This window comes from Tenrec ecaudatus, chromosome 1, assembly GCF_050624435.1.
Source record: "Tenrec ecaudatus isolate mTenEca1 chromosome 1, mTenEca1.hap1, whole genome shotgun sequence".
Classification (NCBI taxonomy): domain Eukaryota; kingdom Metazoa; phylum Chordata; class Mammalia; order Afrosoricida; family Tenrecidae; genus Tenrec; species Tenrec ecaudatus.
In genome coordinates, this window is record NC_134530.1 from 187,756,102 (window position 1) to 187,774,778 (window position 18,677).

Below are 18,677 nucleotides of genomic sequence, written 5' to 3' on the forward strand. Positions count from 1 at the left end.
CAACTCCTTTTGACCCATTTAAATGGTTCTAATTTTTGTTATTTTCGTCTTTCTTTGGATTGAGGTTCTTGTTTTGTTATTGTTATTGGGGATTTTGGGGTAAGACTCTCTGTATATGAAGTTCTAGATCCGTAAATTTATAAGGATAGTAACGGGATTAACAGTTTTCGGGTGTGGAGGCCTGATTCCGTGTTTACAAGTTGGGCTCCTAACTGCACAGTTCCAACTACCCACCACTCCTGCGGACAAAGGCAGGGCTCCCGACTCCCCGAGAGAGCTACAGTCTCAGAGACTCACAGGGGCAGTTTACCCTGTCCCTAGGGTTGCTGTGTTATAAGTCAACATTGACGTGAGGGCTATGGCTGAGGGGTGGAGCAGGGGAGGAGTTAGGTGAAAATAGGGAGCTAATATTAATGAGTACAAGAAAGAAGAAAATGTTCTTTCTTTTATTGTGTGGATGGTTGCACAATTCTTTTTAATGTGCTTAAACCATTTCATTGTATGAGAAGTGAATTATAAGTCAATAAAACTTTAAAAATTAAACAAATAAAAATTGAGCCCTTCATTCTTTTTCTGCTCAAAACTCTACCACGACCCTCCACTACCAACTGGAGGAAAACACATCATATCAGATAGCCGATTCATAGGACCCCTCATGGTCTACACTGAGCTGACCTTTTTAGTTTCATCCCTGCCCACCTTTTCCCTTATATTTTCGGCAGTTAGACCTGCTCATTTCCTTCAACTTGCTGAATGTTTTTACTTCCGCATGTCTGTACACGCTACTTCCACTCCCCTGTTTTAACTCCAGCATAAGCGACTCAAGGCCTCCCTCAAATAGTCTTCAGGTGATATGCTTTTTCTTGTCTGTTCTCTCTGAACCCCTACACATTTGTATTGATTAGGGCCCAAGACTATGAGACAGGTCTATGGGCAGGAGGGGTTAGCGGTGGGCATTCCACCTACACTTGAGTGTTTTTGTGAGACTGGTTTACCTTTGTGCCTCCATCATCGTGGGTAGCTCATGGTACACTTCACGCAACAAGATGCGGATGGAACGCCCTAGGGAATTGTGTCAGTCCAGGTAGAGCAGATAAGCAAATTCATAGAAACTCATATGTGTCTCAGAAAGAGGTTTCTATACAAGAGCAGTGGATATTGAGAAAACATCCAGTCCAGTCCAGATCAATTCCATAAGTCTGATATTAGCCCATGTGTCTGATACCAGTCTGTAAAGTCCTCTTCAGACTCACAAAACACATGCAATGATGCCAAATGCAAGAAGATCACAAGCCAGTGGATGGGAAGTCTTGTAGACCCAGTGGCATTGTAAGCATCTCAGCACTGGCATTGTGAGTATCTCAGCACATTGTAAGCATCTCAGCACTTGTAGACCCAGTGGCATTGTGAGCACTCATCTCTCCACATGGCTTCTCCAGGTCCAGGGTTCTGACTGCATCAGGGTAGGTTCATGTAGCTTCTCCTCAGGGATGTCTCCCAGCGAGTGATCAAAGAGAGAGTCTGTCTCCTGCCTTCAAGCAGGCACATACAGGATTTCTCAGAATTCTCAGGAGAAGGCCACGCCCACGCAGAGGCCTCATTGGCTATGATCTGACAGGCTAGACTCCACCCCTACAATCTTAATACTCTCAATTGACACCAGATTAGGCAACTACCACAGGCATGAATACCGTATATACTTGAGTATAAGCCGACCTGAATATCAGCCGAGGCATCTAATTTTACCACAAAATGTGCTGAGAACTTAGCAAACATGAGTAGATACGGTATGTTAAATGAAATGGGGGAGAGGAAAGAAAACAAAACTACGACCCCAGATTGTGATGACAAACGGTGCTAAGTCTTCCTCAGTTAATGTACCGAGTTCATGCATTTTCAATCAATATCCCCATGAGAGCTTTCTGAATAAATAAAAAAGAGAGAGCTTTTTCAACAAAATTATTCTAAAGCCTAAATAAGAGACTAAATGAGATGGGAGGTGGTAGAAAGCTTTGACACTCTTCAGGAGAAGTTTGGATAGAGTCTTACTCTGCCAGCTATTATAATGCCAAAAGTTCATGGAACAACAAAATAGAAATATAACAGAATTTTTCCATGAACATTTTGAAGCCCCATCATATTGTAAAGCCATCATGGGTAAGCTAGTGTGGCCTTGGTACCAAAAGCAACAGACAGATAAGGGAATTAGAACAGATAAGCTAGAAAGATACAGCAGTACAATAGTTATATATTAAAAGAAGTATATAAATCATTAAATAATACTAAAGATTTGAGGGAAATTAAAAAAAATTATATCTCCACCTTTTCCCACATATTAAGATACATTTTAGAGATGTTGACTTTTAAAAAAATTAAATGCTAATAATTCTTTTCAAAACCTGAAGAAAGCATAGGTGTTTCTCTAAAAACACTTAAATCCCAGCAGCCAATTCCTCTGTCTAATAGCGTGAATCTTATTCAACCTCACTAGCTGTCAAGAGAATGCAGTGGAAAATGCTGAGATTAATTTAAACTAGAAAATTAGCAAAGGTTATAAAAGTTTCAGTGTTTTCATGAGTGTGGGAATGGACAGTCTCATATCCTGCAGGTGGAAGTAGAGATCGGTATCTCTTACCTTCAAAGCAGTTTGCCAAGATTTATCTCGAAATTTATACCTCTTTATACCACTTTAAGGAATCTGTTTCAAGAAAATATTGGAAAACAAAAAGACTCTACAATTTCTATAAATGGACACTTCTATAAAAAGAAGAAGAAATAAGGAATGTAAAGCCCAACGGGAAGAAGAGAGTTCCGTGAAGTAGCGTGCTTTAACGCTAAGTTAAGGAACAACGACTGTCAAACCTACACCCCCACTGTCACTGAGTCTGTTGCAACGCATACCAGTCCTCTATAGGGTTTCTGAGGCTATATGTCTTTTAAAAATTATTTTATTGGGGGCTCGTACACCTCTTGTCACAATCCATCCATCCATCCATTGGGTCAAGCACATATGTACATTTGTTGCCATCATTAGTCTCAAAACATTTGCTTTCAACTTGAGCCCTTAATATCAGCTCCTCATTTCCCCCCTCCCTCCCCACTCCTCCTACCTCATGAACCCTTCACCATTCATAAATTATTATTATTTTGTCATATATTACACTGTCTGACCTCTCCGCCCGCCTGAGGCTATAAGTCTTTAGTGGCAGAGGACCTCATCTTTCTCTGGTGAGGCTGGTGAGTTTGAGCCACCAATGCTGTGATGAGCAGCCCAATGCCAGAGTTACAGCACACCAGTGTGTGTGTGTGTGTGTGTGTGTGTGTGTGTGTGTACCAAATTAAACCCATTGCCATCGAATTGATTCCCACTTCTAGTGACCACATAGAGTTCTGAGGCTATGAAGCTATAAAGCTCCCAGAGTAGATGGTGGATTTGAATCGCCAACCTGGTGGTAATAGTCTCATGTGTACCCAAATGTGCCTCCAGAGCTTCCTCAATCTAGTTTTCTTACTGTGCAAGCACATCTATCTCATTGTACGTCACTATACTCCTCAGACCCTGTGTTTGTTTTATAAATGAGACGTCACCATTTCCCCAGGAGCCGGTGCTTTTTAGTCACCCTAATCGAATTTCACCTTTTCATAATGCGATTGTACACTTTCGCGTGTCAACCTAACTTTTATATGCCTGCAAAACCAAAACGAAGCATGTAACTCATGTGATTGCTCTATTTCTGTGATCCGGGCCTGAACCTACAATACCTCCGAGGCATGTCTGTGTACAGGTGTCAGTACAGAGGACAGATTAATAGATCGTAGAAAAAAAGCTTAGAAAGGAGTACACTCAAATTCCAGGAGTGATAGGCAGTTACATTTACGATCCCCTCCATTCACATGTATCATTTTAGACTAGGAACTCTGGTGGTGTAATGTTGACGCGTTGGGCTGCGATCTACAAGGTCAGCAGTTCGAAACCACCAGCTGCTCTGCAGGATACGGGCCTTCCTTTCTACCCTCGTAAGAATGTACAGTCCTCTGAAAGTCACGGGGTCGGCATCCACTCGATGGCAGTGAGTAATTTGAGAATCACAAAAGTGTTGAAGTTGATTTTGTCAGATAAGCCTGTTCTTGGGTTCCTGGTGCCTACCCAGAAGGAAGGCATTTTACCCTGGTCCCTATCAAGATCTTCGGCTTTTTTGTTTTTTTGGGGGTGTGGGGTGAGGGTGGGAATGGGTGCGGTCAGAACTCCAGCCAAACAGGAAGAAGTGAAGAGTTTGGAGCTGCTCCAATTCCTTAGAATTTAGCACCAAGCCGCCCACTCTCCCCTCTTTTCTTCATTGCTCTGGCTCCTCAAGTCAATTTTTGTCTCTTTGGCGTCGAATCTACCGCTAAGAAGAACCGATCATTTGCTTACCACTCTGTGTTTTAGGAGGCGTCCTTAATGAGTTTGCAAGTGGAAAGTTCCAGGGCTCACTGGGCTGCAGCCACACAGGGAGCATATTCAATTGTCCCCAGAGGCCTGGCTGGGCCAGGCTGACTCACTTTCCCAGCCCTCGACTTGAAACGACGTTGACCTCCCGGCAGGGCCATGATGTCCAGGCCTTCCACGTGCGAGACGGATGTGGTCTACTGAAAAGAACCAGATTGCTTGGGCTCTGGGTGGTCCCTGCGTGGGGCAACTGGCCATGAGAGGAACTACAGAGGCGGAGGGAGGGAACATGCAGGAATATGAGGGCACCCCACACCCACACCTCCCCATCTCCCCCTGCCCCCTACTTACCCACACGCCGTTTCAGCCGCGGAAGATGCCTCTGTCTCCTTTCACATCTACAGCCAAGAAGCACCACCCCCGGATTGCTAGTTAGGCCATGGAGCTGTGAGTGGTCTCAGCACTTCTGGAAGCACGAGTTTCTTTTCCGGAGCTATGTGCTGTGCACCATATTGAACACAGGGTGGCAGCAATGCACAGCTGAACGCCAGGGCGCAGCCAGCCTTCCTTTAGGCCCGAGCTAACTGGAAATGCACACAGCTGTCCTCCAGTTAAAAGGATGATTTGTTATCTATCACGTGGGACCTGTGTTTGCGTCTGAGTTGGTCCAATTTATAGCGGCCACAGGCAGTACCAAAACACCCCCCTCCAAACCCTAAACCTACTACCATCAAGTCAATCCTGACTCAGCCAGAATTTCTGAGATGAAATCTTCACAGAAGTAGGTAGCCTCGTTTTTCTTCCTCAAAGGAACTGGTAGGTTTGAACTGTTGGACCGTGAGGTAGGTTAGCAGTCCAACACTTACCTGGCAGTGCAGAGTCGGGGGCAACTAAAAGTGTAGAATCTCTTGATAAAAAAGCATTTTTATTTCTTTCCTTAGTCTGAATTTGTCACGATATGTATTTTTTATTTGATGTTGTTTTAAGTAAAGAAAACTTAAAATCATTAGTCTGGGTTTGTCCCGTTGACCTTTGTATTGAGCAGTCCCGGTTCTAAAGGCAAAGATGAGTATTTAATTTATATGATAAATGATCTAAGTTACATACTTTGTATTTCTTGGGAGCCTTGGTGGTGTGTAGTGATGAGTTAGGCTGCTGACCACAAAGTTAGCAGTTCAAGACCACCTGCTGTTCCACAGGAGAGAGAGATGAGGCTTCTGACTCCTGCAAAGAGTTTCAGCACCAGAAACCCACAGGGTCAGTGCTATTCCGTCCATAGGTCTCTATGAGTCGGCATCGGCCCCTCTTCTTTGTGCATGTGCATTCCACTGTCCTATCAGACCTCACTTACCAAACATAGGCTCCAAAAGGTAGAATTACTATTTAGAACGTCAAGATCTGCATTAAGCTGAACCTGGGGCCCTTCTGAGCACAGGCGCACAGGGTTTTGTGAGCGTTCACTCAGGTCACCTGCCCATGAAACTGACCCGGGTCACGTTCGCTCAAATGCTCTCAGCCACCTGCACACTCATTCCCCCTCTGGCACTTGCATTAAAATAGAGCTTCTCCTTTAGGGACTGCACGCAGCTCAAATTCCACGTGCTCAAGTGCAAACCTGGGAGCATTCTTTCAATTCAACATTTATTGACAGGTCCCACTGTTAGGTAGCCAGAATAGGGGTTGACTCCCCAATGCCTGCCTAGGGCTATCAGAAAGGAGTTGGAAAGGAACCAGGTACCCATCAAAGACTCATGAAAAGATCCAAACTGAGCATGCACAGACTAGGACCGTCTAAGTGCTGGTGAAACCAAACCTAGCCTCAACCTAGGCCCATGCCACCACATAGGGAGGCCTCAATTCGGCCCACATGGTCAGCCAATACCTTCCACCGTGCATCCCCAGCCCGCCACAGGAAGGCCAAGGCTCCTTTGCTCTGCTCTGGTTCAGCTGCACGTGCTGCCAGCAGCAGCGGGTGAGTCCTGCGGCCTGTGGGTGGCCTGCTCTGGGCCCCTGGGAGTGCCCAGTTCCCGAGCATGGGTTTGTGTGCACCTGTTCCCGTTTTTTCCACGCGGTGTCGTGCTGCCCCTTAGGTGTGTACTTTTTGAGACGGTCATACCGGAAACTCCCCTTTCCTCACAAAAGTCACTTGGGTGACAAACGTGCTTCTGCCGCAAAGCAAGAACCGAGGTACCCGAATCCAGAACCCGAACACTCCTGTGTGCCCGGCGCGGTGCCAGGAAGGAGCGCAGTGGTGCGTCTGTGTGCAGGACACCTGGAGGGAAGGAACAAATGCCCCCGGCAAGCCAAGCTCTCCGTCGGGTGCCCTTCCACTGCAGTCTGCATGCTCTCAAGGCACAGTGAGGCTATGGTGACCAGACAAAGACTTTCTGGTGTGGTGCAAACAGAACAGAAACCCAAATGGGAGGGAGGGAGTTTGGAGGTGATTGTAGGGAGAACCTTCCAATCAGAAGGCAAGTGCCAAGGCTGCAGGAGGAGGTGCCTAGGGTGAGGACGAAAAGCCACGAAAAGCCTAGGGTGAGGCGGTTCCAGCTAAGTGACTCCAAGGGACAGAGAAGTGGGCAGATCTGGGAGGGGGTTGGGAGTGGGGGCAGAAGTCAAAGTTTCAGGAAAATCCTAATAGGGAATTTTAACCTTTGGAAAAGAAACCCAACGCACTGTCTCACCCCATGCTCTGCCTCAGTCCGGAACGCACCCATCCCCCTGACCCTGTTTACTAATGACCTGATCTGCACTAGGAATCCCTGCCTAGGCTGCTTCAGGGACCTTGGCCTTTTCGGTGAACTTGCTCATGCTGATAAAGTATAACAACGATGCCCATTTGACATTCAAGACCCAGATCTTGGGGGCACTAGTTCCTCTGGGTCGTGACCTAATAGATTTTCCCTCTTTCAAGTTCTCCAAGAGTGCCGCCTGCTCATTCCCGGTCACGGTTTGGCTGCTCCAATAGTCCTGAGAAGTTAAGGGGAGAAGTTGGATTCATGGTGTGATCCGCAGTTAAGCTGTCTCCTGCACACTCCCTGATCTCCTCTAAATTCTTGATGTCATGATACAGCTGGAAATCTCAGGAACCTCTGAATCCCTTTTTCATACTGTCCTGGACTCTGTTTCAAACCACGTCTCGTTCCAGTTTCCCTGGCCGACAAGTCCCAAGCAGCTGTGTTAAGTGGCGATGACCAGGTGACACCGGCACCTCACAGACATATGAGGAACCAGGAGTCTGCTTGATCCTCACACAGGCATCGTTCCAAGTGCAGGAGAGCTGAGCCACCAAGCAACCGGGACCAGCTGGGGGATGCAGGTTAACACATTTCATATGACCTGCTGAGAAGACCTCCAGCCATCTGCTGGCGCCTAACGTGCCCTCCCGCAGCCCTCTACTCTTGCTCCTAGGAATTGCTTCCCAAATAAGCTGCCTTCCCACAATGTTCTGGCTTGAGTTTGGCTTTTGTGGACAAGAAGACCATGGTTGGGGGGGGGGGGCGCACAGGCTAAGACAAAATTATCTCATCCAACCACTCACCCGAGTTCTATTGGTTCTAATTCTAGTGGCCTCTGACCTTCTCCTTCCCCACCCTGCTCTCCTCCTGCAGACTCTTCACCTCTTGCCTGGACTAGTTGGTTCTTAGCTGCTATTGTCTTGATCTTGACTCATGGAGACCCGGACACAAGGGAACCCCGTGGTGCCTGGTCTTGTGCTAGCCCCGCGATCAGGTATGGGTGGGACGAGTTCAGTTAGCTCTAGTACCTACCTGACTCTCTAGGCCCCCCTTTCTTGACTTACCCCACCACCTCCACTACCAAATGGCCACCCTTTGAGGGGTGGGGTTGGTACAGTGATTGGGGGTGGGTGGGTACAAAGGAGATGATGTTAAGGAGTCCAGGAAGGAAAAGAATGTTTGGAAACTGATCATCACAGCAATTTGCACAATACTGCTTGATGATTTATGTATTAGCTCCCAATTAATAATCAATTTTTAAAAAGTGGCCACCATATTCTGCTGCCCGAGTGAACTATCTCAAACAGTGTAACTACTTGTTTTTGTTGGCTCCACATTGTCTATTAGATCAGGTTATCCACCTGTGGGTCGCGACCCCTTTGGGGGTCAAACAACCCTTTTACAGGGTCGCCTAAGACCACAGGAAACATGTATTTCTGATGGTCTTAGGAACCGAGACACCGCGCCTCTGCCCGCCTCTGTGCGGGTTCGCCCACATGCAGATACGCCCATGTATGAGTACCCGGTGTGAAGACTGTTACCCATGCTACACATGCTTCAAGACAACGTTTCATCTATTAGAAATAAATATTTGACAATGTATAATTACATATTGTTTTGTGATTAATCACTAAGCTTTCATTACGTTCACTTTGTAACCAGGAAAATACATCCTGCAGATCAGACATTTATATGACGGTTCATCACAGTAGCAAAATTACAGTTATGAAGTAGCAACAAAAATAATGTTATGGGTGGGGGTCACCACAGCATGAGGACCTGCACGAGGAAGGTTGAGAACCGCTGTGCTAGAGAGGCCCAACGGCTGCACGCAGCATTCAGCACCACGGTGGGCCCGACAGCACCAGCCTGCCTGCCCCGAACTCCTCAGCCCAGGATGGCTTCTCCCCCTCAGGGTTCTCTGGTGGTGCTCAGTCTCAAGGCCTCTTCTTCAACCAGCCTTTCCAGTCAATCTGGCTTCGTGGATTCGGGGTTTCACTGAACACCGGGAACAGAGGAGCCCTGGTGCCATAGTGGTCACGCATTGGGCTGCTAACCGCAAGGTCAGTAGTTTGAAACCACAGTCATTTTGCAGGAGGAAGACAAGGCTTCCTGCTTACACGGAGAATTCCAATGTCAGGAAGGGTCACCCTGAGTCAAAACTGGTGTGATGGCAGGGTGTTTGTCTTCTTTCACAGGGACACCAGGCCAGCGCCGGTCATGTCCCATGTCAGCATAACCCCATGTCGGGTGTCCAGTGAGTCTGCCTGACGTCAGGGGACAGAAAATACCTTTTCACCCCGCAGGAGTCTGCTGAGGCGTTGCTAAGGAGGCTGGGGATTTACAGTCACAGAACTTGAGGTTTTGTGAAAAACTAGGGTGCTGAGTGGGAGTAAATGTGTGGAAAGACTTTTTAAAATCTTTCTACTCATCACGAAGACTGGCTTCTCAATAAAGATACCCCGGTGACATTGCGCAAAGTTTAGATGTGTGCTAGTGGATATGGAATGCCATTCCCACCTAGCTCTCCCAGACTCGCAAAGGGGAAAAAAGAGGTTACATTTTCTCTCCTGCAGTCCCAAGGAGATGTCTGCGTATTGGTTTTGAGTCGTTGCAGATCATATGCACACAAAGAGGTTTTGTTGTGGTTGGTCAGATTTTCCATCCAGAGATCCGCTGTCTTCCCGACTCAGTGTCTTGGAATTGTAGACGTCCCCTCCCAAGTGCTGTCCCTACCTTGATGTTCAAGGGACAGGCCCAGCCATGGGGCCAATAAGACTGACCTATAATCCACATCACCAGCCAGGCCGCGTCAGGCTGGGCTCCGTGGCTCACGGTGCATTGCCTGTTTGTAATTCTGCCATGATTCAGAGATGTCAGGCAATTGGCGCTTGAGATGGGGCTTGTTTATGGTGACCTTATTTACCCCCATGATGCCGCTCCTCAGGCTCTCTCTTCTCATTCACTGTCTTGGCATCTGCGTTCAGGCTGCCAACCCCTCCTTAAACCTTAGCAGCCTCCTTCTCAGACTAATTCCTCATTGAAGGACCTCATGATAATAGTTTCCTATGACTGCTGTAACAATTGACCACTAACGGGCTGGCTGGAAACAGCAGAAGTTTATTCTCATTACATTCTGGAGGCCCAAGTTCAAAGTCGGGGTGTTGCCAGGGCCAGGCTCCCTCCAAAGGCTCTGAAGGGCCTTCTCTGTCTCTTCCAGCTTCTGTTGCTTCCGGTGGCCCCTGGCTTAGGGTAGCATGCTCTTTGTCTTCCCTGTGGGTCTATGTGTCCTTTAGTGTCTCTTGTAAGGGTAAGTACTCTGATGGGATTTAAGGCCCAGGCAAATGCATCTCATAATAATCTCATCTCTAGGTCTACCTTTGTTAGGGCAGGGTTTACAAAGATCCTATTTCCAAGTAAGGCTGAATTCTGAGGGTCTGGGTAGGCATGCATTTTGAAGAAGTACAATTCACCCCAGCACCATCATGCATTTGAACTAATGTAAGCAACCCGCATTTCTATCACATTCCTTCACCCCCCTTTCCCATTCTTGACTCCACTTCCTTTTTCCCTAACTCTCTTTGTAGGAAAGATTCAATGGAATTTTGTATGGATTGTGATAAGAGCTGTAAAAGCCCCCCAATAAGATGATTTTTAAAAAGAAAGCAAGTCAGCTCAGTGCAGTGGAACTTTTCCCTGGTTTTTTTAGGGGGTATCTCCTCATATGTGACTATATCTATCCTTCCCTCTCTGACTTTGAGTTCCCCGTAGAAAATATTCTAGTAAATATGAATTTACCTCTGCTATCTCTTGAGAAGTTAGAAAATGCCCAAGTCTTACATACACAAATTATGAGTCTCTGGTTGCTTCCAGAACCTTGTAATGCATCCATTGGCATTGGATCCACATGATTTTGCACTCATCAACCTGTGATCTTCCTGTGTTCTGCATCATTGCTTGTGACTGCGTGAGTCTGAAGAGGGATTTGTGGACTAGTATCAGGCCTAGGGACTTCAGTTGGACTGGGCTGGGATGCTTTATTGATATGAAGCTCTTTCGTACACACATATGAGGGTCATTGGATTTGTTTCTCTAATCAACTGGGCCTAACACAGCATCTTAAGCACCACAAGACAAAACACTGTCTGGTCCTGTGCCACCTTCATGTTTTTGGTATGCTTGCCTCCGTTGTGGTGTCAATCCATTTTGGGAACAATCCTTGTTTCCACTGACCCTGATACTTTATTAAGAAGGAGCCTGGTGGCATAGTGGTTGTGCATTGGGCTGTGATCCAGAAGGTCAGCAGTTTGGGACCACCAAACTGCTCCTTGGGAGAAAGATGGGCCTTTCTACTCTTGTTCAGAGTTACAGTTTTGGAAACCCTCAGCGGCAGTTCTTCCCTGTCTTATAAGGTCGCTATGAGTGGGCACTGAGTCTGCTTTTCTGTTTGTTTGCTTACACATTTATCAAGCGTGATGTTCTGTTCTAGCTGCTGGTCTTTCCTGAATGTATGTCCAAAGTAAGCAAGGCAGTCTTGCCATCCTTGCTTCTGGTTTTACTCCTTTTAAGACTGAGTTTGTTATTGTTGTTCTTCTGGCAGTCCTTGATATATTCAATATACTCACAAGACCACGCTTCAAACACATTGATTCTGCTTTTTCTTTCATGGATCTATTAAGAAGCAGCCTAAACAAACCCATTGCCATCAAGTTGATTGTACTGCATAGTGACCCTGCAGGACTGAATAGAAATAACCAAAGGTTCCTAAAGCTGGATCTTTACTGAAGCAGATGGCCACGTTTTTTCCTACAGAATGGCTGATGGATTCTGGGTTCATTCCTAAAAGAGCCCTGGTTTCATCCTGAGGCTTAGTCCAATTAAAATTTAATTAAATTAAAGTTTAATTAAATAAAAGTTTAATTAAATTAAAGTCCAATTAAAATTAGTCCAAATAAAGTTTAGTGCTAACAACAACAAAAATTAGTCCAAATGCCATCTTGAGTGCCCCATACTCACTTTGACCCCCAGCTGTCAGAGTGAAGTCCAAGGTGACAGGAAAGGCCAGTAGCCCTGAGCAATGTTCTTGGTGACCCTGGAAGGCAGGGAGGAGCAGGTTACTTAAGAGCAAGAAAGATAGATTATGTAAATATATTAGTTCGTGGAAAATAGAGGCATTGGCATATGTACATATATTTATTTGGCAATACATTGAAGAAGTGGTTGGACTTTAGGCCTCTGCTTAAGCCCTCTCTCAACACAAGAACATTTTGTTCTAACAACCTGGCATTCTGTGATGCTCATCTTCCCAGCACAACCGCTGAAGACAAAATGGGTGCACAAGCAAATGTAGTGAAGAAAGCTGATGGTGCCCAGCTATGAAAAAATGTAAAGTCTGGGGTCTTAAAGGCTTGAAGTTAAACAAGTGGCCATCTAGCAGAGAAGCAACAAGCCTAGATGGAAGAAGAACATCAGCCTGTGCGACCATGAGGCCCAAAACAAACAAACAAACAAACATTGTTGAAAATGAGGGGGGTGGGTGGTCGGAGCAGAGACACAAAAGCCATCTGTAGACAATGAGACATCCCCTCACAAAAGGGCTGCAAGGAAGGGATGAGTCAACCTGGGTTAAGTACGGCACCGATGAAACACAATATATCTTTGGTTCCTCGAGGCTTCCTCATCCTCCACTATCATCACCCCAATCCTGCCTTTCACTGAGGACTAGGCCAGAGCATTTCCATGGAATTGAGGTCAGATAAACTGCTCAGGAGCAAAAATGAGAGTAGCCATAGGAGGAGGGTAGGGGGAAGAGGGGCAGAGGAGTGGGGAAGAAACTGAGGGCAAAGGGAGACAGTGGTTGAGGTAAGATATGAAAATAATAATTTATAATTTATTAAGGGGTCATTCTAGGGGTAGGGAGAGTAAAAAGAGGAACTGATATCAAGGGCTCAAATAGAAAGCAAATGTTTAGAAAATGATGATGGCAACAAATGTACAAATATGCTGGCTACAATAGAAGTCTAGATTGTTATAAGAGCTGTAAGAGGCCCCAGTACAATGATCTTAAAGAGAAAGGTAGAGGAGGAATATGCATGCGGAGCACACAGGAGTGTCGCCAAGGACTGGTGAGGGGAAGGAGGACCACCAGGGATGAGGTAGACATGAGAGAGTTCCCCTCGGAACAAGAGATGCAAGGAGGCGAAAGCGATCTCCTTTACCGAACCAGTTCTGGCCTGATGGGTCACCAAAGCCCCTCCTGGCGGGCTTTATCACAGGCCCCTGGTTTTGCAGAAGTTACTGTCTGCCACATATTATTAGCTGACTGAGAAGATCACGGTGACACGTAAGAGAAGACGTCAGAAACCTCGTGGAGAAATGGAAGGAAAGAACAGGACTTTCCCACATACCTTTGTAAAATCCTGCATCGTAGGGGCTCCTTGGAGTGAAATGCTTCACACTGCCTTTGACCAGACACGGCTGGTGTGGAACTGGGAAAGGAAGGGACTCACGAATTTTATTCCTGGACTTTCTCTGTGGCCCCAAGCTACTGGATTCGAGGAAAGTCCATCCCTCCATTTCTCCCTTCCCAACATGGCAAAGACCACACGCTCCAGGGCACTGAGGATCAGCTAGACTTGGATCTCTTTTCCCGAAGAAGACAGACCAAATGAGCCCCTGGAGCATGCCACGGGAGAGGGCAGGTCTCTCACGAGCCACCTCCCAAACACTGGCATGGAGCGCCCAGCCTGTATAATCCCCCATGAGCACCCCCCCCCCCCCCCGTACTCCTTGCAGAGGTCTATCTAAGGCATGGCAGGCATGGCACTTTACATATTAAGCCAGTGCAGCCCCACCTCCTTCCTCAAGCAGGAAAGCGATGAAGAGCTGTAGCACGCGGGTCGGGCTTTCCAGTGGGGTGCTTGCTCCCAGGGAAGCCCAAGCGAGGAGTCACACATACAAAGGAGGAAGGTGTTTCTGGCAACATGGATTCATTTTGAAATCAAGAGGAGGGGTGCCTTGTAGAAAGCGTCCCTAGATGCTTGAACTGGGGGTGGAGTGCGCTTTAGAGACTGTGCCACAGACACCCGCTGTCCTCAGTGCACCTCTGCTTCCTTGGGTGAAGCACACCGCCCTGCAGAGCCCGCTCCCAGGGAACCTGGGACCGATGGCCTCGTTCTCCGTGCTTGCTCATCAGCTGGCGGAAGCAGTCCTCCGGCCCAACAGAGAGAGCCTTCCCTGCGAACTGGAGAGACCAGAACTCGCCTGAGGCTGTCTGGCTTGGTGGCTTCCACGCGCCAGCTGGAGCTGAGTTTGGGGAGAGCAACAGCACTCTGCCTGCCACTCGGTGCCCAGGCACAGCCCTCGGGAACGCTGAGCTGATCAAGCGCGGCTGTCCTTTCTCTCCCCTCAGGGAAGTCTACACTTGCTCTGAGGTTTCGGATCCACCTCTGGGCCCTTCAGCACACTCCCCTCCGGCTGCGTGTGGCTCAGGCTGAAACACAACGTGTCCTGTGGTTTCAGGGACAAGAGTCGCCCCTGTTTTCTTTTGCAATGGGCTTGGTGGGTTTCCGACTGGGAGAAGATGGTAGGCGAGTGGCAGCTGTTTTCTCCTTCTTCCTTCTCCTTAGGTTGCTGTTGCTAAATTCCAAACCCGTCTGACAAAAGGACAGAATCACATGTAGTGGAAATGAGCTGCTTTTGGTCACCTGGTGACAAAAGTGGTTAAGTGATGGGCTGCTAACTGCAAGGTCAGCAGTTCAAAACCACAAGCTAGGGCTCGGGAGCAGGATGCAGCTTTTTGCTGTGTAAAGAGTGCTTTATACAATTGATGTATGTATATGTGTGGATTGTGATGAGTTGTATGAGCCCCTAATAAAATGTTAAAAAATAAAAGGAAAAAAAAGGAAAATGATTAGGGCAAAGAATGTACAGATGTGCTTTATACAATTGATGTATGTATATCCATGGATTGTGATAAGACTTGTATGAGCCCCTAATAAAATGTTTTTTTTTAAAAAAAAAGAGTTGCCGCCTCAGAAACCCACAGGAGCAGTTCTGCTCCCTCCAATAGCATCCGCATGAGTTGGAATTGACTTGATGGCAGTGAGTTTTTTGTTTTGTTTGTTTTTTTAAGGGGTAAAAAAAAAGGAGCCCTGGTGGCTAGTAGGTGACATACTGGGCTGCTAACTTCAAGGTCAGCAGTTCAAACCCACCAGCTGCTTGTGGATGAAGTTTTGTGCTCAGAAAAAATTTACCCGGAGAGTTCTTTTTTCCTAGAGGGTCGGACAGGGAGTGGAAGTGGAAAACTGGGGCCAGTCCCAGGGCTCATCCTGATGCGGCCTGCACCTGGTCAGGCCTTCCCAGAGGGAAGACTCAAGGTCTAGGTGAACCTGGAGGACACCCATCCAGCAGCACTGGAGTCAGAGGAATGTGTAGCCTTTGGGGATGTTGGGATGCCAGGGGCCCATGCTGGCACACGGGTGGGGGGTAGGGGTGCAGGTGTGGGGGTGGGAGTGGAGGGGGGAGAGTAAGAGAAGAGCACTCTCCCTGGCCATTCCTTATCTGTCAAAAGTAATCTCCCAGGCTTCCTTCCAGGGCCTGATCTGATCATCCCGTCCCTGCAGGCGAGTTTACGTCCAGGTAGGAAAGATATTCCTGGGTACCCCTGACTCCTGCTGAGTTCATCAGCTGGCAGTCAAACCTTGTGACTTTGAGTTTTGTCCTGATGTATTTTAGAAGACAAAATTAAAACAGTACATCAATGGCCAGATGATCGCGTGGCATTTGCTAGTTATTCCGTGTCTGGTCTCTCCGAGGGGTGGATTCGTGTTGTGCCAGAGCATGGATTTCTCACGGTGCTCGGCACAGGACAACACACAGAAGGCACTCAGCAAGCACGGAACTCTCTTAGTCACCACTTCATTAGAAGATGAAAGCTTAAGCTCTTCTTGCCGGACCCTGCTTTTAGCTTCCACTGGAGGTTTGGCTTCCTGTCCTTGGATATAATTCAGCGTGAACTAGTTCTACCGCACGAAGATACCAAATTCCAAACTCACAGCCATCAGGTTGATCCTGACTCAGAGCGGCCCTAAAGGACAGGGCAGAGCCGCCCCAGTGCATTTCCATGAATGCAGCTCTCTACAGGGTGGGTGTTGTAGGTGCCCTCGAATCCACAGCGATCCAGCACACCACAGAATGACAGGCTGCCCGGGCCTGCGTCATCCTCACAACCCTTCCTGTGCCCGAGCCCCTTGGTGCAGCCAGTGTTGAGCCATCTCCTTCACGACCTTCTTTTCCGCAGCCCCTCCACTTTACCAAACATGATGTCCTTTTCCAGGGATTGGTCTCTCCTGGAAATATGTCCAAAGCATGTAAGACAAAGTCTTGCCATCTTTGCCTCTAAGGACACTCTGGCCTTACTTCTTTCAATACAGACCGACTTGTCCTTTCAGCAGCCCGTGGTACTTGCAAGATTCTGCTCCAGCACTGTGGGATCCAGCCCCCCAATGGAGTGGGTCCTTAGGAGCAGCGGGTGCAATTATGGACAATAAGACAGACTGAGAGATAGCGAGGCACAGGGACTCCTCGTCCCGATGTCGGAATCAAGAGATTTGTGTATTTTTCAATGGGGTTATGTCATCAGGAGGTTTACAAGCCTCCAACAGGCACACACAGAAGAGAGTGGACAGGTAATAGATGAGTCAGTGGCTTACCCTTGTTTGTCCCTGAGCTTTCCCCTGGGGAACAATCTGTGACCAGTGTCAGAAGGAGTGACCTCAGAAGGGAGTCAGCAGTACTTTGGGTGGGATGGACACTGACAGCTTTGAAAGACAGGTAGCCTCCAGGTGCATAGCGGGCAGCCCAATGCCAGTATGAGACCCCTTTTATGGTAGCACCTATGGGGGGGGCTGTTGTTGGGGTGTTTTTCAGTCTGGAGAAAGTGTATTTGATTCCATCTCTATCTCAGAACTTAGTGATCTTTCTCTAACTAGAGCCGGTCTCCCAGATCGTGGGGTTATGCACAGAGGTTTAGGCTGCGTACACTCCCTTCCATGTCCTCAGTATTCCACATTCCCCCCTTTTGGTCTATGTTTCCAAAGGGCTCCCTATGCAACACGGTTGCTCTCTAAGACTGGAGCCTTCGATAGAAGCAGCAGGAAACCGCAAGGACAAAAACAGTGACAATAAGCAATACAGTCAGACCAGAGCCTACGCTATGGGAAAGACTTTGAACCTAGGCTCGGGGTCAAGCACCTTCCACCTATTCACCAATTGTTTAATCACGTTAGTGCCAGGGAATGTTTTTAACCCATCCCTAAATGTATTGAAAACCTCCTTTGTTAGCTGTTTGACATCTAATAAGATGTTTCTTTTTTTTAAATCATTTTATTGGGGCTCATAAAACTCTTATCACAATCCATACATACATCAATTGTGTAAAGCACACTTAGACATTCATTGCCCTCATCATTCTCAACATTCACTTTCCTCTTGGGTTCCTGGAATCAGCTCCTCATTTTCCCTTTTCCCCTCCCTCTCCCTCCCCGCTCCCCACTCCCTCATGAACCCTTAATAATTTATAAATTATTATTTTATCTTATCTTACACTGCCCGGCACCTCTCTTCACCCACTTTTCTGTTGCCCATCCCCCAGAGAGGAGGTTATATGTAGATTCCCGAGATCGGTTCCCCCTTTTTACCCCCCTTCCCTCCTGGTATTACCACTCTCACCACTGGCCCTGAGGGGTTCATCTGTCCTAGATTCCCTGTGTTTCCAGTTCCCATTTGTACCGCTGTGCATCCTCCGGTGTAATCAGGTTTGCAAGGTAAAATTGGGATCATGATAGTTAAGGGGAGGAAGCGTTTAAGAACTAGAGGAAGGTTGTTGAGTTTCATTATTGCTACAATGAACCCTGAGTAACTCATCTCCTCCCCACTACCCCTCTGCAAGGGATGTCCAGTTGTCTACAGATGGGCATTGGGTCCCCATCATGCGCTCCCCTCATTCACGATTATATGATTTCCCCTCCCCACTGCCTTTGGTACTTGAAACCTGGTCCCCTCGGCCCGTCATGATCACACATGTTGGTGTGCTGCTTCCACATGGACTTTGTTACTTATGGGCTAGTTGGCTGCTTGTTTACTTTCAAGCCTTTAAGACCCCAGACGCTATATCTCTCAATAGCCAGGCACCATCAACCTTCTTCACCACACTTACTTATGCACACATTCATCTTCAGCGTTTATGTGGGGAAGGTGATCACACAATGATGGTTTTTGTTCTTTGGTGTCTGCTACCTGATCCCTTCTACACCTCGTGTTCACACAGGCTTGTGTGCTTCTTCTCTGTGGGCTTTGTTGCTTCTGAGCTAGATGGCCGCTTATTTGCCTTCAAGCCTTTAAGACCCCAGATGCTTCCTTTAAATCTTTGCGGATGTTTTCTAATTAAGAACTATTCATGTACGGGGATACACCAACATCTGGAATGTTCCAGTGACTTTTCAGCATCA